General features: G+C 42.0%; 1 long non-coding RNA gene across 1 annotated transcript; it reads right to left on the bottom strand.

Annotated features, from left to right (window-relative positions):
• Positions 1 to 5,488: 5,488 nt before the first annotated feature.
• LOC125542219 (uncharacterized) lies at positions 5,489 to 8,995 on the bottom strand. Its single transcript, XR_007297812.2, has 4 exons — positions 8,349 to 8,995; positions 8,081 to 8,175; positions 7,919 to 8,001; positions 5,489 to 5,969 (listed from the first exon to the last, which is right to left on the bottom strand). It is a non-coding gene; the product is annotated as an uncharacterized LOC125542219 (long non-coding RNA).
• Between the last annotated feature and the right edge of the window lie 17,737 nt (positions 8,996 to 26,732).

The following is a 26,732-nucleotide window of genomic DNA, read 5'->3' as shown; positions in this document are numbered from 1 at the left end:
TCGGGCAGACACGCGGACAACGCGCGAGGCCGTCGGGTCGGTGAAGAAGCCGGCCGATCGCGCCGGTATTGGAGTAGAGGCGCACGAGATCGACGACGGCGATGGGTGACGCAAACCGGATCACATAGACCGGAAAATAAAAAAAGAGACGCCGATCAAAGCGACCAGCGAGAGAGAGAAAACCCGGATCAAAGGATCGGGGAAAAAGACTCTCTAGAGCAGACGACCAACACGGCCGGCGGACGAACCCTAGGTACGGGCGGCGCGGCCCCCGGCGGCGGCCATGGAGGCCGACCGCCCCGAAGGCGGCGTGCGGGTGCGGAAGCGGCGGCGGCTAGGGTTTAGGATCGACTTACGATAGATACCATGCTAGAAGGGAGAGAGGGATTTGGTGGAATAGTTTTATGTATTGCTTGAGCCTCGTGGGCATATATATATATAAGTACATGATCTACTTGGAGTACAAAGCAAGCCAGAATATTTCTTAATCTAACCTATGTTTTCTAATACAATCACGTTACTCAACAGAGGCCACCAACAGAGCCATTTGCCAAATACTGCCCATCACATAGCTAGATCGCCCTCACGTCGCCCTGGTAGGCACTACAATACAGACAGGCAGTTCTACAGAGCATTGTACATATGTCTTCTCATTTGACCACCTTTTTTCTATCGCCAGTAAAAGAATAAATTCTTCTTTTCGTTGCTACTGAGCAGCATTTGCGAAATACCCCCGCTCCCTCCCGCTCCCCCGCTAGGGTTTCCCACCGCCGCCGCCGCCGGCCGCCCGGCTCCTTCCCACCGCCGCCAGCCGCCCGGTGCAGGTCTCCCCTCCCCCATCCCCTCCCCGCCCCTCATCCCCTCCTCCCTGTCCCACCGCCTCCGTCGTCTCCCCGGGAGGCGGCCGGGGCGGCGCGCGCTCACCTCCCTCTCGTCCGTCTTTCCCCCCGCCGTCGCCAACGGTCGTCCCCGGGTCCGGCCGGGTGGTGTCGACGACGGCGGGTCGTCCCTTACCCGCGCGCTCTCCTCCTTCCCGGGGTGGGGGGAGGCGGCGGTGGTGCTCGGCTGGTGGTGGCCCGATGTCCTGGTGGCGGAGGCCGGCGGCGCTCGCCGCGGTGGTGCCGCCTCTTGGCGGCAGGGCGCTCCGGTGGTGCTGGATGGCCGGTGGCGCATCCCCGGCCCAGATCTGGGCCCGTAGGTCCCCATCTAGGTCCTTGCGGGTCGGCTCCGGCGCGACCACGACGCTCTCTGTATGGGGAGGGTGGGGAGCGGCTTGGACTGGGGCAGCGGCGTCGACGGTGTGCCAGCTGCTGCACGGAGGCGAGAGCTGTCCAGGCCTTTGAGGGCCCGGCCGGGCCTGTGGGGCCACGGGCCCGGTAGGCTCCTGCTTTGGCGTCCGGCCGGCTACCGTCATGGACGGTGGAGGTGGGGCCCTCCCGTATGCTGACGGTGTTGCTGCCCTAGTCCCGGGTCCTCTTTTTCGTTGTGCAGTCCATCTTCGCGGTGCCGTGGTGAGACAGCGCGGGAAGCTTCGTGTCCGTGTTGGTGCAGGGTGGTGGTCGGTTTGGTGGCGTGTTACGGAGTGCCCGAGGTGGAGGATGGGATCGGGAGAAATCTATGTTGGCTTGGCCGACACCGACGCGGTGGCGCCTGAGGGTGCCATCGGACCTTCCTGGAGGGCGTCAGGGCTACCCTTCCTCTCTCCTCGCCGTGTACCGGGGGAAACCCTTAGCAGCAGCGTCGCCATCGTCGTATCCCTTTTTGGAGGTGTTGATTGGTACCGGCGCTTCGAAGTCTCGGAGCTTGGTGGGCGATCTCAAGTGGACGCAGTGGCCGTGAGGCTTCATCGTTTTTGCCGATCCTCCGTTACCGGCATTTGTTTCTTTTCTTTTTTTTCTTTCTTTGTTTTAGGTGTGCTTGTGTTGTTTCCGTCTTAGCACCTATTATTGGCTGTATCGGATGGTTGCTTTGGAATACAAAGCGGGGGGAAACTCTTTTTCTCAAAAACATTAGTGCCACATTCGAAAGACATACAAAGTTTAACAACGGTGAGGCTTAGAGCAAATACAATAGAGCCTAGTCAGCCGACTGCAAGCCACTCCACGTCAGAAAAATCCTACCTGGAGGGAAGAGAAGGGAGGAAAGAGAAGGGAGCGGGCGCTCCGTCAATCGCCCGGCTACAACGCCAAAACCAAAGAACAGCCGCCCGCTTGCAGCCTGAGGCGGGCGCCAGAGCTGGCGATTCCGATCCGGTGCGCCTCCCGCGCTTCTTCCTCTCCCTGCGCGCCAATTCTTCCCATGCCTAGCCCCAAATCGCTTCCTGCACGCCACAAATCGAAGCCTCAAAGCCTCCAAATCACCCATAAATCAGCCCATCCCCAACCCTAGAACCACCGGCGGCGTCAAATCAAGCAAGCAGGTGGGCGTCGACGCCACATCTTGTCCAGCTGGCGCCTCAACCCGTCTCACCGGTGACGCCTCGTCTCATCCCGCCGGCGCCGCAGCCCGTCCTACGACGGCCTCATCCCGCTGGCGGCCTCCTCTGCACCGGACATGTTTACTCACGAGGCTGCAGCAACGAGTGTAGCAGGTACTTCGGGTCAAGGCTGTTGCTGGGCGCCGCCTGCTACATCTGCTTGGCTACACGACTGAGAATATTGACGACTCCGATCCGCAAGCATGGTATGCATCTAGGTTAACATAGTTAATCAGAATCTGATGCTTGTAGCTACACTCGTGTCCCTACTTATCTCAACTCTGAAAAATCAGATGCTTTTGAGGCGTCTTTTCTCTGTACGGTGTGGAGCTGCTGTGCTTTGTATCATATATGCTCCATATATGACATTTTTTTAACCCTGAATTTGTATCATATATGGCTCCATATGTGACATGCTCTGTAATCTGTATGATGTGAAGCTGCTGTGCTTTGTTTCATATATGGCTCCATATATGCCATGCTTTTTTAGGCTGAATTTCTATCATATATGGCTCCATATATGCCATGCTCTTTTAGGCTGAATCTGTATCATATATGGCTCCATATATGACATGCTCTATATATCTGATGCTTGTAGCTACACTAGTGCCCCTACTTATCTCAACTCTGCTCTTTTAGGCTGCATTGTCCTTTCCTCTGTCATGGCTGCATGTTCATCTGATACTTCTAATTTAGATGTGGTATGAGTTGATCATCTAGTATACTCCTACTTGACACTAGGAGGCTGATTGAAATGGCCACAAAGTTGTTGTTTATATTGGATCACAACAGGTGATATACACACGCAGTATTAAATGTCTAAGTAATTATTAGGGCCAGTCTTACAGCCAGCCTAAAAGCCTGTCTATTGTGCGTGAAGGCTTTATAGGTGACGTGGAGATGGTTTAAAGCCAGCAGCCAGCTGAGCTATTAACCATGCTCTTACGTTTGCTCAAACAGTGTTAGATTTGTTCAAGTTCCGAGGTAGAGTCATTTAGAGCCGAGCTTTTAAGAAAGTGTCAATTAAATTTCAATTATCACGCGCATATATTACCGAGTGTCACATTCTATTGTCCACTAACACGTCACTAGCTGACTAGCGTGTGTGTGCGCGCCAAGATAGTTTGTCTTGTTAGGCTACTCATAGTGGGGAGTATCATATATTAGTATCATATGTATCATATTAGTATCATATGTATGATACTAGTATATGATGCTACCTTTATAGTGCATAGTATCATAGAGTAGTATTATAGATTATCTTATTTATTGGCATGTATAACACAAAGTAGCATAGCATTTAATATGATACAGTATCTACCTACGTTACTCTAATCCTCTTTCTTTTCTATAATTCTTTGTCACATCAGTGTGTTTGCTATTTTCAAGTGCATGATACTAGCTAAGATACCTCCACTATGGCCAGCCTTACGTATTGATCTACTTGCATTCACACTACTATACTGACATTGACACGCATGCGAGATGCCGATTCACCGACTTTAAGCACATTATAGTATAGCTAGCGGCTATTAATAGAAGATGTGTCATGGTTTTCATGTCATGGAAGATAGCAAGAGCGACATAAGATTATTTTTTAGGTGTGTTGATAACCACACGAGACAAAAGAAGGATCAAGCTAAACAAATAGATGTGGCATTTGCGTTAAGCTGTACACCTCCGCCCGCTGTCGATTTCGGGCATAGGTAAAACTAGTACAAATGCCCGTACGTTGCATCAGGCAAAATATTAAGTATAAATTGCTCCACATGCCATTATGCAATATTTTTGTAATAGAATTTTTGCAAACTTCAGAAATAAGGTCAACGTAACCATTGAGTGTAGCAATTATGATCTTGACACACCGCGGTCTAGCAGTGTTCGTGCAACAGAACTGTAATGACTCAAATTGCTATCTTTCCTCTAAAAGAAACAGAACAAGGCAACTTGCAAAAAGTAAGGCTTGACAATGTTTTTATCTGTGGGGATGACCGGCCCTGTTTGTCCTTCCTAGGTTGCGACACCGGGACGACCCAATACAAATTATGGAATGTTGCTAGTAATTACAAATACTTTTTAACAGAGATTCTGTCTCATAAGACCACACGGAGCTGAGTGCCTGAGTCAAGCATAAAAGGACATCTCAAACGAGGTCTGTCCAAAATGTCCATTCATGCCCATGTAGCCACATCACACATCAACAAAAGTTCATCCAAATAGAGCTCAGCAAGAAAGGCACATATAATGGCAAACATGGAAACATGAAACGGAAGTACATGACTATAGAATCTATCAAAGAAAAGAAAATACAGCCTTGATGGGAAAACCAATTCATATTGTTGCACTCCAAAAAAATATTGAAGAAAACTGAGAAGGTCAGCCTCTAGCAAACTTTTGAAGATAAATCAGACTAAAGAGTTATCACTTAGACTCTACCCAAATTGAAGATAAAAGATGTAGTGAACAGTAAGGAAATTCTGTGGTGTGTGCGATTAGACATGCCTAACTTTAAGCTTAAATTAGAATTCATGCATGTGAAATAACATCTCTGTGCAACATGCACGTACTATTTCTGATACCTTGCTCTGAAGTGTATTAAATTAGCAACGGACAATGGTTGCACATGTATTGGTTAGGGGTCATCACGGATTGGAAGGAGGTCTACAACAGTATCTTGCTCTGAAGTGTATTTGCTAGGATTTTGATTTGGATAGGTACAAGATCAAGGAGGTCCTTGCAGGGGCAGTGGAGAGGTGGGTGAATACCTGCGCAGGGCCGAGCTGGGTACCCAAACATGGCGAGTGGACTGGGACCAAAGCAGCGCGCCGTCCGGGATCCGGGTCCTCTCCTCCGACTTAACCTCTTCATGAAAGAAAGAAAGAAAGAAAGAAAATACCTTGGACCCAAAGAAGCAGAGTGTGCACGGCAAGATGTATAGCAACCCCTGAGAAGATACGAAACCTCGCCCATTGCTTAATCTCCTGCCAACCAGACGTATAAACAGAGTACACGGAACCAGCATACACATACGCTCTTCATAGCATACAAAAACAGAAGTACCAATTCCAAGAAAATCTTGTAGTACAGTCTATCAGAACACAACATATACACGCATGTACACCATGATCATCACTAAAAACAGGCCACTCCGGCTGGCAAAGAAGTGGCAGCAAAGCTCCCGACAGTACACTTGTCGTCGTCAGGTTTTTCTTTCTATACTTAACATGTAGACCTCAGAGTCATTTACTTATCCATAAGGTACAGTCTCTTGCGATCATCATCTGCGTATCCAGAGTAGCTATTTTGCTGATGAGAGAGCCCCTGTCATCTAGGGTAGGACGCAAGAAGACATCTACCTCTGTCACGGACTCACGGTATCTTTTTCTTCGTCGTCATACACCAGAGCTTGGCTGAAAGACTGCAGTGCAGCGATGAGGACAGAGGAAGCTTCTTCTGTGTCCATGGGATCATCATCTTCAGTTTCTGATTCATCCTGTGACAAAGAGGGATTTCAGTGCATGCAAGAAAAACTGTGCAAGGCTACAGATTCTGATGATACAACATCAATTTACTTAAGCTCTTACACGGGCAGTGAAGGTCAAGGTGAACCTAAGGAAATATCATAGTCGGCAAAAAAAAGTTGAAACAAGACGATCAAATTAAAATCATGTAACTAAATACATAGAAGAATCTTCTTATAAATAAATCACGAAACCAATATTTTGTCCGATATTCAAAGAGCTATGTTTGATTGACTCTTCTATATTGTACAATTCTCTATGGCAACAGATAAATGAGAGCCAAAAGAGTATTATTAAAATTGCATGCATGCCTTATCATTCTTGAGAAAATTTGTAGCTCATGCCTCATGACATTTAGAAGAAAATTTTGGATAACATGTAGGTGCTAGCACTTTGCAGAAGGTACCACAAAACATATAATCGCACAACAATGGTTCACATGATTACAGAAAAATTGAGAGAGAGAGAGATAGAGAGAGAAGCAGCAACTGGTTGGAGTTTGAGAAGAACTGCAGCAACGGGTTTGAGAAGAGCTTCAGAAGAAGTGCAGCAGCAGCAGCAGCAGCTCTAGGAGAGATGGGACAGCCACAGCCAGCAATGAGCAGAGAGCAGAGGCAGCAGAGCCAAGGCAAGACTACTACGGAACCTACGACTAAGCCGAACTATATACTTTTACGATTGATGGGCATGCTCGCGACTTCACCCATAATAATTCAAAAAAAGTTGAATCCTTCATTTTTCAAATTTGAGCATTGGCGCATATCCACTGTATGGATTAGTCATATTATCAGGTTGGATCAGTATATTACTCAACCTTCATGAATATTTTCCTTTTGCTTTCTTTTTGGTGTTTTCTTTCTATCTCTCCCACAACCCCCTGTATCCTCTTTTATGTCTCCGCTACAGTTGAGTAATACATGGTTCAGGCCGGCGTAAGCCCGCCGTAGACGAGTAAAAAAAAATTAGTAAATTTGTCACATATACACAGTTTGTCGAACCAATTCCAATAATGATCAATAGACATGCATATCTCTGGAAAAAAAGGAACACACATGCATACAGTGGAAGTGTCTCAAGGGCCAAACTATTGTGGAAACTATCATAGCAGAAATCATTTTTTTCTTAATTTGGACTAAAAGGGGATGTACAAATTCTTAAATCTGTAGAAAATTATAGATTCATAAAATTCACTAAGTGATTATGTAGAGAATTATAGATTCATCAAATTCTTAAATCAGTATTTTCATAAAACAACATCTGTTAATTTGGAACTATTTGATGTTGATTGTTCGTAAGCCCATTTAGTTAGAGAAGGTTCTCAATCGGATACCATCCCGCTTTCATTCAATTAGGTTCAGCAAATTCCTGTTATTACCTTGACAGTGCCCACTGCTGGACAGAGTTAATATTTTTGGCAAGAAATCTCTGTCATAAATGAGTCCAAATTTATCTATATGTATTATGTATGTCCCCAATAATAGAAAAATATTCTGGTCCTCTTCCTCTCTAGCAAATCTTCGTCAGTGACGGGGATATGCCAATAACCTTTCTCCGATTTCTAAGTTTCAGAGGTAAAGGGTGAAACAATTAGAAAGTCAACAAAGGGCTAGATGAATCTGATTGAAGAACAAAAGACAACAGAATATCTTGTTGTGCATAAATCATCAATTATATGTCCAATTAGTACTGTCCAGTTAAAGGTCCAAGCAAGAATCATAGATCTTACAACTGTACTTCCGAAAAGAACCATTCAATGTCAGATTTTTATCATTGATAAACGTCAGAATCTCATATCATACAGTGATAATCCTCCTAGATTAGGATTATACCAAATTAGTGAATGAATAAAATAACTACAATTTGGAGCTTCAAGTAAAACAAACAGTTAACTTAATTCTCTAGTCGACGGCTATGTTGGTACCTGAAGAATCATTCTGCCCCTGCTGTTAGTTCAGTACCTTGGTCCCTCATTCTTGGCGCAGCATCCGATCCCAAATCTCCAACCTGGTAGCGAATTCTGGTCAACAAATAGTAGCATGGAATACTTCTACAACTAACTTAGAATCAGACGAGACATGCTTACCATGTTGGCGTATATGACACTGGAACCACTCATGCAACCATTGTCTAGATGCGTCTCTTTAGGTTCAAAACTCTGAATTTTAGAGATGCACTTCTCTGAAAGCATAAAGATGCCATATCAGACTCAACACTTGGCTCAACAAATCATACAGTTCGGTGCAAATATTTATACTACTTTCATGTGCAAATCCAAGTGAGAGTAGTATATTGGCAACCCATATTTCAGATGGAAACGGGGAAAACAGAAGTGTGATTTTAGAGGTGAATACCTTATCCTCCAGCTCATGGATAAAATAGCCGCAGTCAGATGCGTGCTAGGCGACAGCCTCCTGCTCGGAGGTCGTGGCTCTTCTTCCACCTCCCTCTGCGCCCGTTGATCTAGATGGAACAGGGAGTGCCGCATCCTCGTGCGACAGATCGATTGACCCGACTCCCGCCTCTTCCTCGACCTCTTTGCTGCGTGGGCGGCAAGACGACGACGTGCAAGAGAGGAGTTGGGGAAGAAAGAAAGAAGGAGCGGCAGAGGAGGCATGCGGCTCCCGAGCTCAGCGCCGCCTCCCCGCCATGGCCACCGCCCCCTGCAAGCTTGCAGCGCCGTGGTCCGTGGCTTCGACGCCGGCGAACTCCTCGCCCCGGCCGACTCTCCATTTTCTCCTCCTTCATCTCCATGTGCGCCTCCCGCCTCGCTGCTGCCGCTTGATGCCGCGCCCGAGCGCAGCGCTGCCTCGACGCCTCGCTGCTGCATCCCGGGAGCGCAGCGCCGCATCCCCGCCTCGCTGCCGCGAACTGATGCGGCGCCCTCGCGGCCGCATCTCCCAAGCCCAGCGCCGTCTCCCGCGAGCCCACTCGGAGTTGTCGCCGCCCGCCGCGCTGGAGAGGAACGTCTGGATAAGATAGAAGAAAGGACTGCGGGTTGATTTCTTACAAACGTAGGTTTTTTTTGTAAAATCAAAACGTTTTCTCAGATCCACTTAAATAGGGACCGCGGGTTGAATTCCCGAAAACAAAAGAACTTTTCTGCAAAATTGCTAACGACGTACGACCAGAAGTATTAGCTGCTTTATTAGTAGGGAAAGATAACAAAGTCTTCAACTTGTGATCTTAAATTCAGCACTAAGTAAACAAAATTACGTCACCATGTTTCCTCTGAAACCCTTGTAAAGTAATATAGGCACCTTTTTTTTGTTTTAGATGGCCTTAAGATACCGAAGATAAGCAGAGAAGTGTTATTTAGTAGAAACTATCCATGGAAATCTATGTAAAATGGCGTGGATATAAAGATCATACACTATACTACTAGTACATAAGTTGTGTAAAAATGTTGCATCTCAATCTTCACACAGTAACTGATTTTTATGATTTTAGTAGATGCCGCGCACGTGGTTATTATTTTATAAAATTTAGCATTGGATTTTTTTACCAAACACGTAAATTCATACCTTTTTCATTATTTCCCAAACATAGAATAATGTTTTTTCTTAAGGTATTAGAAAGGGGTTTTAGATGTGCCCAACTTTTAAGAATGGGCCCTCGATGAAGGTGTCCATACTTCAACCATAAATACTTTCCTTCCTTGAAGTAGTCTAGCACAAATTCACCTTTTTTTCTAGCAAAACAATTACTTGTAGTGACGCATTTATTGTCGAAGACACTATAAAACTAATCCAACAAAAGAATTACAAAATATAAACACAAAAGTAAATGAACACCATAGCTTGATGAGCGACAGGAGTAGGTTTTTAAGCAAGTGATGGTTAATTAGCAAGCAACCAATCCATTTCGCCCTTTAAATATAAAAGATGAACAAATGGACATGTGGACATGTTCTTTCCTGGTTTAGCACTCGGCCCACCATAGCAAGCTCGTCCGATCACTCACACAAGGAAGAAAGTGAAGCACGGAACAGGCCAAAAACCAAAATCCACCACACAACAGTATTCGGCACGTTTACATGCATGGATGCAATAGCATTTGCCTCTCACTTTCATCCATCCCTTTCTCTAATTTGCTCAGTCTTACCGTGTTCTATACTCCCTTGTTTGATACTTTAGTCAAACACACTCCCTTGTTTGATACTTTAGTCAACATATCTTTCTAACATACACACCTTGACATGACACCACACATGGCAACATATGTTATTTTCTTCTGATTTACTAAAGTTAGCTTTTGACAAAGAATACCAATTAAATTAACTATCAACGTCCAGATGTCAAAGTCTGGGCGTGGAGGGAACAAGATTTATTCCCCTAAATAATGAATTTGGTAATTGAACTACCAAAACATCATATATTTAAGAACGGAGGGAGTAGTTGTATAAAAAAACAGGCGAGCATGGTATAGCTAATGTTAGCATGCATAATTCATGGTATTGCTGCTTCTTTGCTCATGGTTATGCGATAATTAGATGGAGCAAAAAATAAAGCAAACAACACCAGTACAAAATAAATTACATACGGGCAAGTTGGGCATATTTTTGGGCATCTGCACCAAGCAACCACTTAGCCAGAATATCGAGCAATACATGAATATAATCTTATTCTAAAAAAGCTCCAGTTCCATATGAGCTGTTACAGCGCAAAAGTTGGCGATAAATCAAAGATATATATATATATATATATATATATATATATATATATATATATATATATATATATATATATATATATATATAGAAAGTCTATTCAAGACCCTGGGTGAAGAATAAATAATTCTTCACCCCGGTGGAACGACCCAGCCAGCCGGCTGGCCGACTTGACTCCATTGCATCGCACACGCCTGCACCACTTTCCAGTCGAGCCCCCACTACCGCAATTTCTGGATCTATTGGGAGCATAAGAGGCGTGCGGTTCGGAGGTGAGCGGCGGTAGGTTTCGGCGGCGAGCCGACGGCAGCTGCAGGTGGATTCGGATGTGTGCGACGCTGGGGGTGCCTTCGTTGGCTGGTTCCAGCGTGGAGGCGAGCTGCGTTTCGAGAGGCTTCCCGGCGGGTGGCAGCCTCGTCGGCCGGCGGCCGCGCCACGACCCGCCTCCACCCTCCGCTCCCTTTGTCGCGCTGGCTGTGGCCCGGCCTACGTTGGTTGTCCCCGCCCCCTTCCTACAACCAGCGAAAGCTGACCCCGCGTAAGATCAATGGCCTTCGCAGCAGCAACATCTATTCAACGCCCCGAATTCTTCAACCAGTTGGACGAGCTTCCATGGCCTTTTTGTCCTAGCTGCTAAGACATTCAGGTTTCTCTCTTTACCTCTTTCCTTTTGTCCCTTTGTATGTGCGCGCGCGCATATGCGGGACGAGTATTGTGCAGAAAGAGTATAAAGATCAGGAGTCAATTTACATCCTATCTGACTTAGATCTTTTTCTACTAGTTAGGTTTATGATTTGGCTTTCGCCTGTGTATAAGTTTATTCCTAATCAGGAATCAGCTACCGTACCACCGTAGCATTTCTCTCATTCTGAATCTTAAATGTATTTTAGAAATACTATATTAATCATTTAATTTATGACATAATTTGAGAATGGTCAAACAAAAGTTGTTGTTTTGTTGCAAACCTAGATGTTTCCATTTTTCAAATGCCATGTAATGTTTCTCATAGGCTCGACATATACATCTGCATTTGTGCTTGGCTGTCTATCCAAATTCAATTTCTTCCTTTATTTTTGTTGGTTCGGTGATGCCTTTTTCTCAGAGCTTAGGTATACTGTTGTTAGCTGAATTTGATCATAGACTGATCTTCTTTCCATGTCATGCAAAAGCAACAACCTTCTCTTTATGTTGTGATTTACAAAATGTTATAGGTATACCGTTTCTAGCTGAATTTAGTTGACTGATCTGATTTCAATGCCATCCGAAACAGCAACCTTCTCTTTATGTTGTGATTTTAAAATTTGTTATAGCTCTGGTTTGAGTGGAACCACTGAAATTCTTGGTGGTGGATGATCAGAAGTTCATTTTTGCTTGCTTGCCATCATGCCATGATTCTTTTTTTTGCCATGATTCTTGGCCTCGATATGTTCAAATCATGAACCGGGGGGCATCAATTAGAGGTGCATGCACTTCATGTTTTGTGATGCTGGAGATGATGCTCATTTAATCATTTATAGATGTAGATATTGATTTTACATACTATTGATAAAACAGTCTTCTTCGCCTTATGCTCCCTTTTCTCCCTAGCTATTTCATATTAGGTTCTGCCAATTCTCATGGTCCATTGTGCTACCTACTTGTGTAGGTTCCCTGTCTAAACTAATGGTATTATTTACTACATATAGAAGAATATCTTCACCATGGATGTGTGGAGATAGGTAATTTGTGTTGAAACATAATTAATAAGTGCAAAATAGAGCATGCAGGTTACATTTGTGTGTACCTTTTAGCACCTTTGCCAAGAAAAAAAAATCTATGCATACAGTTCTGGTCAATGGTAAATAGAGTATCTGAGTGGAAAGGATGGAGCGTGTGCATTAACATTTTTAGCATGATGCTTTATTTTTTAGTCGGTCTATAAACCTTATATTAAGCTGCAATTTAATGTTTCTAACTGAAAACTGTGACTTACAATTCTTTTGGTGGAATTTCTAAACAATGAGAAGTCCAGACTTGAATTAGGTATTCAAGAGAAGTCCAGACTTGAATTTGAATATGAGCGCGACCTTGAGCAATGGTGCCGATGAGCTGACCCATGAGGCTAGATCCTAGATGAGTGTGAATTGGTTGTCCAATGACTTGCGCTAGAAGGTTGTGGCGTTCACTCCCAGCACGCCCAACAACCAAGCAATGGCCGCAGTGCTGCCGGATTTCTGGGATGGAGTCGACGGGGAGGGCGGCGAAAAAGACGTGCGCCCACGTGTTGTACTCCCATGGTCTCACTAGTCTACGGCCTGCGGGCTAGGATACAGGTCGAGGGCCTCGGCCGGGCTGCGCAGTTGGTTGGCCTCTAATTTTTTAACACACAAATTGTCCATACTGCTAATACTTCCTCCGTTCGAAAAAGCTTGTCCCTCAAATGGATGTATCTAGCATCAAGTTAGTGCTAAATACATCCATTTGAGGGACAACCTTGGGACAAGCTTTTTCGGACGGAGGGAATACCTTTTTAAGTGAGGGGTAAGTTTTAATCTAAACCATATATCTTTCTCAAAAATTGTGAACTTTCAATGAAGCACAACTCATAGAATAAATAAATTTAGTAGTATGTAATATAATTATTTAGCATGCACTAGAAGCTGCAGTTGCTTGATTAACCATGATCTAGAATCTTTTTAGGTATATAGCGGGCGTCTTTCTATACGTGCTATGATTTCTTACTATTATTTAATTATTGGCTGATCCTAGATTTTAGTCTCTCAGTTTTTGAGTAAGAGCTAATTTACGTTGATCAAATATGATTGAATTCACATTATCCTTTAGGATAAGATTCGATGCGGTAATGCTACTAAGAATATAACACAAAGATACTAGAATAGTACAACTTGTCGTGTGACGTTGCTGGGTGCTAGGCCATAAGGGCCACTACATCTTGGGGTATATTTGTATTTTTGGAGAATCAGTCTGGTTGTGCAACTAAAGAAGTTTTCACCAAGTGTGAAGAATCTGATATTTTTGGTAGGGAAAATTGATTTTTTCTTTCTAATTGCAAGTTTAGTTCACCAGTAATCTCGTACTTGCTCTCTGTTTTCTGATTTGCCAGGAAAATGAGGAATGGGAACTCTGCCACGAAAGCGAGGTGGTGAAGGTGTTTGTAAGAGACTTGAAGATGAAGAGCAATTATCGAAGTTGTGGTTGTGCAAATAAAACATGGCACCGTGCATAGGTTTGCTGAGACGCTGAGGGATAGACCTATAGGTTTTCTCTCATCCATAGGTCTACGTACGTTGTACTCATCGGTAAAACACATTGACATAACTCACCATAAGCTGGATGAACAAATATATCGTTTTAATTGGTTTTTGAATAGTCGGTCCTGGGTGAGGATTAAGAATTCCTCACCCAGGTTTCTTCACCCAGGGTGATTTGTCTGGTTCGCGAGATGGGTAGGGTGAAGTATAAGAATTCCTCTAACTTTCTGCATTTTGTACGTATGAATTTACTGCTATTTCTTCTAAATTGTACTTGGTTTGTTCCTTATGATTAAAATTGGTTTCACTTTCCTGGAACAGACTTTGCAGCCCAATACAAGTATACTTCTCTGACTTGGAATAGTTTTTTTTTTGTGTGTAATTTTTTTTATTACATAGTACAGCAGCTTATTGTGTCACTTCTATTCTTGTGAGCCCAAACTGCCTTTGTTTCCTCCCTGCTGTTACATCTATCTTGTTCAAAATCACCAAAACTATTTTTATGTTTCCTTTTGTTGTTTTACCATGCTTATGAATTGATATATTTTACATTTACCTGCCCTCCCCAGAAACGAAGGTTCAGGAGGACTTTTGTTGCTCTAATGCTTCTTCGATGACGGTTTTGCCGTTCTCCCTTGCAGATGGAGATTGCCACATAAAGTGCACCGATGGCTCCAGTTCTTCACCAGATGTTGCATGCCCCGCACCGGCCTCAAGCACGTGAGCCACTATTACCTTGTTCTAACTGGTTAACAAAATCAAATCCATTTGCCCATTTAACTTACTTAGTTAAGTTTTGTTGATAACTAACTTTCATTGTTATTATATACTGCAGTGTCTTTGCCATTCTGTTTTATTATACTATAATCTAATTGTCAGGATTTTTTCTATATTTTGGTACATAGATTTTAGGGTCATAGTGCAGTGCTAATGTTTTCCCTGCAGGTCATTTAGTCACCGGATGTTCTATCTTTCAACATGTGCATGCTTGCTGTCGTGCTCATGTTGTAATCGTGGCCTGTAATCAGTCCATGATCCTTGTGTGATGTAATCGCAGAAGTTGGGCATAACTGCACTATTACGCAAAAGATGTGAATATTAACTTAAGGAGCGGAGATGAAACTCTGGCCGATAGCAAAAATACAAAGCCTGTTTCCAAGTATATTGATGTAATTTCACATCTTGCCCCCATTCCGGGCAGATGCTAATCAACTGAATGTATGCTAACTTTGAGAATGGAGTCACTCTTATTATGTATGCTGCCGCTGTAACTGCATAACATGCATTTCCCATTTTTGTTATGTAAAATTCTGGCAAGAAACTTGTTGGGATTAACTACGATTTTGTCCTATTTACTAGTACTATAGTATTTACTCATCTCTCAACAAATTCTTGCCCCTGCCAAGGGCAATCGGAGGAAGAGAGCTTTGACTGGGAAACTGCATGTTGAAGCAACACCTCTTGTTGAACAACCCAAAACGAGGGAAGACTCGTAGATTGCGAGAGGCCTGGTGTGTTTACTAGAGATTTTAAAATATTCAAAATATCAGTAACACTACGTATTGGGCAGACTTGAAATATCAATATTAGCGTATCAATTTTTTCCTACGATTTCCTTCCTCACCCATAGACCTAGACTACCTTTCTAGCTTTGTAACTCCAAGCTAGCTCTGTTACTGTATAAAAGGTTTCCATTGATTTGTAATCAATAAATTTCTGTTAGCGTAACCCTACCTGGCTACCTCCAACGACCGGAGGCACATCGATCGTGGAGTCAAAGCAAGCACGTTGACCCATGGACGTAAACGTGCAATGTAAATTTACCTCAACGCTTTTGTGTTTGACTGCGGTGGGCATTGGCCCGATAGGTCTCCTCGAAACCATAAATTTACCTCGGGTTGGTTTATTTCTTACGTTGGCTGTGTGGCACAAGGGGCCTGATCTGTTGCTTCAGGTCCGCAATTTTACAAGCGTGGGGTTGTCCTGGTGCGTACATGATGGGTGGGGTGAAGAATAACAATTCTTCACCCTGGGTGACGAATAGCGTGACCCTATATATACGGAGTTCTCTCGGGACACCCGGCATGTCAAAAAGTTTCCATGCAAAGATGTCCCGGTTCTCACGGATGAACTCGATGAGCGCGCTTTCCTATTTTGGATCCAAATTTGCACTGATGATGAATTGCTTGGATGAGTCGCCGGGCACAAAATCAACCGTCTTGGTGTCAGCAGCTGACTTGAATTTCAACACCGGTTCATGCTCCGTTGTTGGCTTCTTTAGAGACGTCATGTCTGCCGGTTCAACATTATCTTTATAAAACTTCAGCTCCTCTGTTGCACAAACAGACTCAGCATATGCCGCATCTCCTTCGTCACACTCCAGGGCTATTTTCCGGCTTCCATGTACTGTAATGGTGCCCTTATAACCCGGCATCTTGAGCTGCAGATACACATAACATGGCTGAGCCATGAACTTGGCGTAAGCCGGCCGTCCAAACAAAGCATGATACGGGCTTTTGATCTTAACCACCTCAAAGGTTAATTTCTCCGCTCTGGAATCATATTCATCCCCAAAGGCTACTTCCAGTTCAATCTTGCCAACTGGGTATGCCGATTTGCCAGGTACCACACCGTGAAAAACAGTGTTAGATTGCTTAAGACTCTTATCAGTCAACCCCATCCGACGAAACGTCTCATAGTAGAGGATGTTGATGCTACTGCCTCCATCCATGAGCACTTTAGTGAATTTATACCCACCAACCTGAGGCGCTACTACCAAGGCCAAGTGACCCGGATTGTCAACCCGGGGAGGATGATCCTCTCTGCTCCACACAATAGGTTGTTCTGACCACCGTAAGTAACGCGGAATCGCCGGCTCAACGGCATTGACAGCCCTCTTGTGAAGCTTTTGGTCCCGTTTGCACAAGCTAGTGGTAAACACATGATATTGCCCACTATTGAACTGTTTTGGGTTGCTCTGATATCCGGATTGCTGCTGATTGCCTTGGCCGGGTTGTGGATTATAACCTCCTTGGTTACCCGCATGTCCCTGACCGTGAAAACCGCCTCCGCCTGAGCCAGCGCACGGGCCATGAAAGCGGCCTCCACCTGAACCGCCGCCAGGGCCGTGACTTCCATCGAATGCATTTTGAATTCTTGAATGCCTTCATGATTGTACAGTCCTTCCACAGATGGATGGCTGGCTTCTCCCGGGTACCGTGTCTTGGACAAGGTTCATTCAATAGTTGCTCAAGGGTGGGACCTGACTCGCCTGACTGAGGGGGTTGCCTACCTTTGCACCGTTGATTGTTCCCATGCGCATTGGTGTTAGCCACAAATTCGCCAGCCTTACGTTTATTACCTCCTTGATTTGCCGGTTATGCTAGTGACCCTTGCCGTTGCCGTTCTTCTTTCCCTTCCCTGTCTTTTCTTCGTCAGACACAGGGTCCTTGGTACTATCAGAATCAGCATACTTGACGAGAGCCGCCATCAACTGGCCCATGTCATTGCAGTCACGTTTAAGCCGCCCCAGCTTTTGCTTCAGAGGTTCAAAACGGCAATTTTTCTCCAACATTAATACTGCCGAGCCGGCATCCATCTTGTCATATGAATGAATTATCTCCTTGACCCGGTGCACCCAATGGGTTGTGGACTCACCTTCCTCTTTCTTACAATTGGTCAGGTCCACGATTGACATAGGTTGTTTGCATGTGTCCTTGAAGTTCTGAATGGACCGGGCTTTTAACTCCGCCCATGAGCCGATGGAATTGGGGGGCAACCCTTTTAGCCAAGTACGAGCCGTTCCATCCAACATCATTGTGAAATATTTAGCCATTGCCATGTCGCTGACCTCCAATAGCTCCATGGCCATCTCATAACTCTCAATCCAGGCCCCAGGCTGTAAATCGGCCGTGTAATTAGGCACCTTACGAGGCCCCTTGAAATCCTTTGGCAAACGCTCATTACGTATGGCCGGAACCAGGCAAGGAACACCTCCGGTTCTTGTGGCCACTCCTGCCTCAACTGAGGTTGCTGGATAAGCCAGAAACGTCTGATGAGCCGCCTATTCCGCCGCTAGTTGAACCGCTTGCTCAGCCTCTTGTCGCACCCTCTCCTGATCCGCCAAGTTAAGGGCTCCAGCCTGTCCCGGCTCATGCCAGTGCAGTCGGTTGCGGCGTTGAACATTGCTTGACATGTCAGCTGAATCCATACGCCTACTATAGCTTGGGCTCCGGCTTGGGCGAGGGGTTGAATGGATCCTGTCTCGACTGTAAGAGTACGCATCCTGCTGCGCCAGAGCTGTTTGAAGAAGTTCTCTCACCCTTCGTGTTTCGATCGCCGCCGGAGAGTCGCCCTCCATCGGGAGAGCCGCCAAACGAGCCGAAGCTGCAATGAGGTTTTCCAAGGGATTGGAGAAGTGACCCGGCGGTGTTGGTACATAATGAGGCGGAGTGGTATGTATACGAGGCGGTTCCATGGCGCGCGGCTGAACCGGTGCCCAGGGTGTCGTGATCTGATTTGCCTTTGGCAGGTTACTTGCCCCGGCCCTGGACGTATGAAAAAGGTTCCTAGGATCGAGCGTCAGAGGTAGACATGACTGAGTTTTCTGATGCCTTCTTCTCATGACCTCGTTTGACGCGTTCAGATCCACCGAGAGCCAGAAAGTCTCTGCCTGAAGCTGCTGAGCACGAGCGTCCAAAGCCGCCCGCTCCGCGGCCATCCTAACCTCCTCTTCCGCTAAATTCCCTTTAGCTTGTACCATCTCCTCACGTACATGTGCCACCTCTGCGTCATGCTAAGCTTGATTCGCCGGGTCTACCACGACAGTCAACAGGGTCGTCAGTTTATCCATGAGGTCCATCAGAATCTGAGCCGGGGGCACGCGGGGTCTCCTGACCCGGCTGCGGCCGACCCGGTGGTTGTTGCTGCCGCTGCTGTGGAGTTCTTCCCCAGCTGTGTTCCTACCATGAAGACTCCAGCACAATTCGGTGGCTCAAGGGGGTCTAGAATACTGCTGCCATCGGAACAGCCCCCGAGCATGCCATCCTGCAGCTGATACAAAGAGTCTGTCTCTCCTGTTGATGATGTGGCGTCAGAACAGACGGTCGTCTCACCGCCATCCACCGATTCTTCAGAGTATTCACCGCCGTGGACACAGCCTACGAAGGCATGCTTTACGACAGATTGAACACGGGTGGACCTCGCGCGCTGAGCCGCTTCAATGAGGTTGGTGTGGATGTTCGGCTCAGGGTCCGACTCACGGATCCGGCCGATGAGGACATGAATTCCGCCGAAGGGGACCCGGTACCTGTACTCAATTGAGCCGGCCTCGGGGCCCCATAGAGCTTGCCGCGACGACTCTTGGTCACCCGGCCCACAACATATCCCTTGAGCCCTTCGAAGTTACCCTTCAAGAACTCAAATCCACCATGCGCTGGCCCCACGGTGGGCGCCAACTGTCGTGGAATTGTCATGGCAGATGTCCTAGCAAAAGGACTTAGTCGTAGGGTCATCGCAACTTGGAAGCTTAAAGGGGTTAATCAGGACAAAGGACACGAGAGATTTTATACTAGTTCAGCCCCTTACGATGAAGGTAAAAGCTAACGTCTAGTTGTGTTCGATATTGCTGGGGTTTCGATTGCCAAGAGGCTAGTTCGCCGGCTTGGTTATCGATCTCTTGTTTCTTGCCCTAAGTCGCCACCGGGTCGTCCCCTTATATACACGGGTTGACGCCTGATGGCCTAAAGAGTCCCGGCCGGCTCATACAGCGTGTCCGGCTCGGTGACTTCTTTTACATGCCTTTCCTTACAAGTCTTTCCTTACATACGGCGGTTTACAATATTGGGCCTTAAGCCGCCTCTAGGCCTTAGGCCTTCTATAAGCTTTAATAAACTATCGTCTTGAATGTTTATCGGGCTTCCTTCTTGACCCGCCATTGGGGCTGACCCGACCCCTCCTGGGCGGGTCATAACTGATAGCTATATCCCCAACAACCCGACTCACTTGTATATCACTAATTTCGATACTAAATTCAGTATTGTGATTCTTCACGTTAATTTTTCAATACTGATTCCAATACTAAAAATAGCACCAGGATGACCTGACTCAGTTGTATATCACTAATTTTGGTACTAAAGTTCAGTATTGCGATTATCCACTTAATATTTCTGTACTGAAAAAACAAGGATCATGAGACTTAGCTGTATATCACAAATTTCGGTATTCTTCACGTTAATTATCACTAATTTTGGTACTAAAATATAGAATTGAGATTAACAACGTTAATATTTCAATACTGAAAACAGCACCATGATGACCCGACTGAGTTGTATATTACTAATTTCGCTACTAAAATTTAGTATTGTGATTATCCACCTTAATATTTCAATACTGATTTCAGTACTGAAATACAGCACCAACATGACCCGACTCTGTTCTATTTAAACGCATTTCGGTACTAAAATTGAGTATTGCCATTATCCACCTTAATACTTCAACACTGATTTCCGTACTGAAGAACAAAACGACGATGACCCGACTCAGTATAAAATTTACTGTTGCGATTATCCATGTTAGTATTTCAGTATTAATTTGAGTACTAAAAAATAGCACGACTAACACCTGACTTGGTTCTATATCACTAATTTCAGTACTAGAACTCAGTATTGTGATTATCCATGTTAATATTTAATACTGAAAAACAACACCATGATGACCCGACTCTGTTGCGTATCACTAATTTTGGTACTAAAATTCAGTGTTGTGATTATCCACGTTAATATTTTAATACTGATTTCAGTACTGAACTACAGCACCAAGATGACCCGACTGTATTTTATATCACTCATTTCGGTACAGAAATTCAGTATTGCTATTATCCACCTTAATATTTCAATACTGATTTCAGTACTGAAATATAAAACAACGATCACCCGACTCACTTGTATATCACTAATTTCGGTACTAAATTCAGTATTGTGATTCTTCACGTTAATTTTTCAATACTGATTCCAATAATAGAAATAGCATCAGGATGACATGGCTCAGTTGTATATCACTAATTTTGGTACTAAAGTTCAGTATTGCGATTATCCACTTAATATTTCTGTACTGATTTCAGTACTGAAAAAAACAAAGATCACCAGACTTAGCAGTATATCAAAATTTAGGTATTCTTCACGTTAATATTTCAATACTGTTTTAGTACTAAAACATCACCATGATAACCAGCCTCAGTTGTATAACACTAATTTTGATACTAAAATTCAGTATTGTGATTATCCACATAATATTTCAATATTGATTTCAGTACTTAAAAACAAAACGATGATCACGAGACTTAGTACTAAAAACATCACCATGATAACCGGCCTCAGTTGTATAACACTAATTTTGATACTAAAATTTAGTATTGCAATTATCCACATAATATTTTAATACTGATTTCAGTACTTAAAAACAAAGCGATGATCACGAGACTTAGGTGTATATCACAAAATTGTTACTAATATTCGGTACTGCGGTTATCCATGTTAATATTGCAGTATTGATTTCAGTACTGAAAAAACATTTCGATGAACGCATGACTCAATTATATATCACTAATTTCGGTACTAAAATATAGCATTGAGATTAACCACGTTAATATTTCAATACTGAAAAGCAGCACCACGATGACCCAACCGAGTTGTATATTACTAATTTCGCTATTAAAATTCAGTATTGTGATTATCCACCTTTATATTTCAATACTAATTTCAGTACTGAAATACAGCACCAAGATGACCCGACTCTGTTCTATATCACTCATTTTGGTACTAAAATTCAGTATTGTGATTATCCACCTTAATACTTCAATACTGATTTCAGTACTGAAAAACAAAAGACGATGATCCGACTCGCTTCTATATCACTAATTTCGGTATAAAATTTACTATTGCGATTATCCATGTCAGTATTTATTATTAATTTGAGTACTCAAAAATAGCACGACTAACACCTGACTCGGTTCTATATCACTAATTTCAGTACTAAAACTCAGTATTATGATTATCCACATTAATATTTAATACTGAAAAACAGCACCATCGTGACCCGACTCTTTTGTGTATTAATAATTTGGGTACTAAAATTCAGTGTTGTGATTATGCACGTTAATATTTCAATACTGATTTCAGTACTGAACTACAGCACCAAGAAGACCCGACTATGTTGTATATCACTCATTTCGGTACAGAAATTCAGTATTGCTATTATCCACCTTAATATTTCAATACTGATTTCAGTACTGAAATATAAAACCACGATCACCTGACTCACTTTTATATCACTAATTTCGGTACTAAATTCAGTATTGTGATTCTTCTCGTTAATTTTTCAATACTGATTCCAATAATAAAAATAGCATCAGGATGACCTGACTCAGTTGTATATCACTAATTTTGGTACTAAAGTTCAGTATTGCGATTATCCACTTAATATTTCGGTACTGATTTCAGTACTAAAAAAACAAAGATCACGAGACTTAGCTGTATATCACGAATTTCGGTATTCTTCACGTTAATATTAAAATACTGTTTTAGTACTAAAAACATCACCATGATAACCATCCTCAGCTGTATAACACTAATTTTGATACTAAAATTTAGTATTGTGATTATCCACATAATATTTTAATACTGATTTCAGTACTTAAAAACAAAGCGATGATCACGAGACTTAGGTGTATATCACAAAATTGTTACTAATATTCGGTACTGTGATTATCCATGTTAATATTGCATTATTGATTTCAGTACTGAAAAAACATTTCGATGAACAGCACCATCGTAATTTCGATGAACAGCACCATTTCGGTATTGTAATTTTCCATGTTAATATTTAATACTGAAAAACAGCACCATCGTGACCTGACTCTGTTGTGTATTAATAATTTGGGTACTAAAATTCAGTGTTGTGATTATGCACGTTAATATTTCAATACTGATTTCAGTAACTACCTCACCAAGAAGACCCGACTATGTTGTATATCACTCATTTCGGTACAGAAATTCAGTATTGCTATTATCCACCTTAATATTTCAATACTGATTTCAGTACTGAAATATAAAATGACGATCACCCGACTCACTTGTATATCACTAATTTCGGTACTAAATTCAGTATTGTGATTCTTCTCGTTAATTTTTCAATACTGATTCCAATAATAAAAATAGCATCAGGATGACCTGACTCAGTTGTATATCACTAATTTTGGTACTAAAGTTCAGTATTGCGATTATCCACTTAATATTTCAGTACTGATTTCAGTACTGAAAAAAACAAAGATCACCATACTTAGCTGTATATCAAAATTTAGGTATTCTTCACGTTAATATTTCAATACTGTTTTAGTACTAAAACATCACCATGATAACCAGCCTCAGTTGTATAACACTAATTTTGATACTAAAATTCAGTATTGTGATTATCCACATAATATTTCAATATTGATTTCAGTACTTAAAAACAAAACGATGATCACGAGACTTTGGTGTATATCACAAAATTGAAACTAATATTCGGTACTTTGGTTATCCATGTTAATATTGCAATATTGATTTCAGTACTGAAAAAACATTCGACGAACGCATGACTCAATTATATATCACTAATTTTGGTACTAAAATATAGCATTGAGATTAACCACGTTAATATTTCAATACTGAAAAGCAGCACCACGATGACCCGGGTGAGATGTATATTACTAATTTTGCTACTAAAATTCAGTATTGTGATTATCCACCTTAATATTTCGATACTGAAATACAACACCAAGATGACCTAACTCTGTTCTATATCACTCATTTCGGTACTAAAATTCAGTATTGCGATTATCCACCTTAATACTTCAATACTGATTTCAGTACCGAAGAACAAAATGACGATGACCCGACTCACTTCTGTATCACTAATTTCGGTATAAAATTTACTATTGCGGTTATCCATGTTAGTATTTTAGTATTAATTTGAGTACTAAAAAATAGCACGACTAACACCTGACTCGGTTCTATATCACTAATTTCAGTACTAAAACTCGGTATTGTAATTATCCATGTTAATATTTAATACTGAAAAACAGCACCATCGTGACCTGAGTCTGTTGCGTATTACTAATTTCGGTACTAAAATTCAGTGTTGTGATTATCCACGTTAATATTTCAATACTGATTTCAATACTGAACTACAGCACCAAGATGACCCGACTGTATTTTATATCACTCATTTCCTTACAGAAATTCAGTATTGCGATTATCTACCTTAATATTTCAATACCGATTTCAATACTGAAATTTAAAACGAGGATCACCCGAATCACTTTTATCACTAATTTTGGTACTAAATTCAGTATTGTGATTCTTCATGTTAATTTTTCAATACTGATTCCAATACTAAAAATAGCATCAGGATGACCTAACTCAGTTGTATATCACTAATTTTGGTACTAAAGTTCAGTATTGCGATTATCCACTTAATATTTCGGTACTGATTTCAGTACTAAAAAAACAAAGATCACGAGACTTAGCTGTATATCACGAATTTCGGTATTCTTCACGTTAATATTAAAATACTGTTTTAGTACTAAAAACATCACCATGATAACCAGCCTCAGTTGTATAACACTAATTTTGATACTAAAATTTAGTATTGCAATTATCCACATAATATTTTAATACTGATTTCAGTACTTAAAAACAAAGCGATGATCACGAGACTTAGGTGTATATCACAAAATTGTTACTAATATTCGGTACTGCGGTTATCCATGTTAATATTGCAGTATTGATTTCAGTACTGAAAAAACATTTCGGTGAACGCATGACTCAATTATATATCACTAATTTCGGTACTAAAATATAGCATTGAGATTAACCACGTTAATATTTCAATACTGAAAAGCAGCACCACGATGACCCAACCGAGTTGTATATTACTAATTTCGCTATTAAAATTCAGTATTGTGATTATCCACCTTTATATTTCAATACTAATTTCAGTACTGAAATACATCACCAAGATGACCCGACTCTGTTCTATATCACTCATTTCGGTACTAAAATTCAGTATTGCGATTATCCACCTTAATACTTCAATACTGATTTCAGTACTGAAAAACAAAAGACGATGACCCGACTCGCTTCTATATCACTAATTTCGGTATAAAATTTACTATTGCGATTATCCATGTTAGTATTTATTATTAATTTGAGTACTCAAAAATAGCACGACTAACACCTGACTCGGTTCTATATCACTAATTTCAGTACTAAAACTCGGTATTGTGATTATCCACGTTAATATTTAATACTGAAAAACAGCACCATCGTGACCTGACTCTGTTGCGTATTACTAATTTTGATACTAAAATTCAGTATTGTGATTATCCACATAATATTTCAATATTGATTTCAGTACTTAAAAACAAAACGATGATCACGAGACTTAGGTGTATATCACAAAATTGTTACTAATATTCGGTACTTTGGTTATCCATGTTAATATTGCAATATTGATTTCAGTACTGAAAAAACATTTCGACGAACGCATGACTCAATTATATATCACTAATTTTGGTACTAAAATATAGCATTGAGATTAACCACGTTAATATTTCAATACTGAAAAGCAGCACCACGATGACCCGAGTGAGATGTATATTACTAATTTCGCTACTAAAATTCAGTATTGTGATTATCCACCTTAATATTTCAATACTGAAATACAGCACCAAGATGACCCAACTCTGTTCTATATCACTCATTTCGGTACTAAAATTCAGTATTGTGATTATCCACCTTAATACTTCAATACTGATTTCAGTACCGAAGAACAAAATGACGATGACCCGACTCACTTCTGTATCACTAATTTCGGTATAAAATTTACTATTACGATTATCCATGTTAGTATTTTAGTATTAATTTGAGTACTAAAAAATAGCATGACTAACACCTGACTCGGTTCTATATCACTAATTTCAGTACTAAAACTCAGTATTGTGATTATCCACATTAATATTTAATACTGAAAAACAGCACCATCGTGACCTGACTCTGTTGCGTATTACTAATTTTGATACTAAAATTCAGTATTGTGATTATCCACATAATATTTCAATATTGATTTCAGTACTTAAAAACAAAGCGATGATCACGAGACTTAGGTGTATATCACAAAATTGTTACTAATATTCGGTACTTTGGTTATCCATGTTAATATTGCAATATTGATTTCAGTACTGAAAAAACATTTCGACGAACGCATGACTCAATTATATATCACTAATTTTGGTACTAAAATATAGCATTGAGATTAACCACGTTAATATTTCAATACTAAAAAGCAGCACCATGATGACCCAAGTGAGATGTATATTACTAATTTCGCTACTAAAATTCAGTATTGTGATTATCCACCTTAATATTTCAATACTGAAATACAACACCAAGATGACCTAACTCTATTCTATATCACTCATTTCGGTACTAAAATTCAGTATTGCGATTATCCACCTTAATACTTCAATACTGATTTCAGTACCGAAGAACAAAATGACGATGACCCGACTCACTTCTGTATCACTAATTTCGGTATAAAATTTACTATTGCGATTATCCATGTTAGTATTTTAGTATTAATTTGAGTACTAAAAAATAGCACGACTAACACCTGACTCGGTTCTATATCACTAATTTCAGTACTAAAACTCAGTATTGTGATTATCCATGTTAATATTTAATACTGAAAAACAGCACCATTGTGACCTGACTCTGTTGTGT

Source organism: Triticum urartu, chromosome 3A (genome assembly GCF_056163025.1).
Source record: "Triticum urartu cultivar PI428250 chromosome 3A, HENAU_Tu73, whole genome shotgun sequence".
NCBI lineage: Eukaryota > Viridiplantae > Streptophyta > Magnoliopsida > Poales > Poaceae > Triticum > Triticum urartu.
The sequence above is the reverse complement of the archived record's forward strand: the minus strand, read 5'-3'. Positions and strand labels throughout refer to the sequence as shown.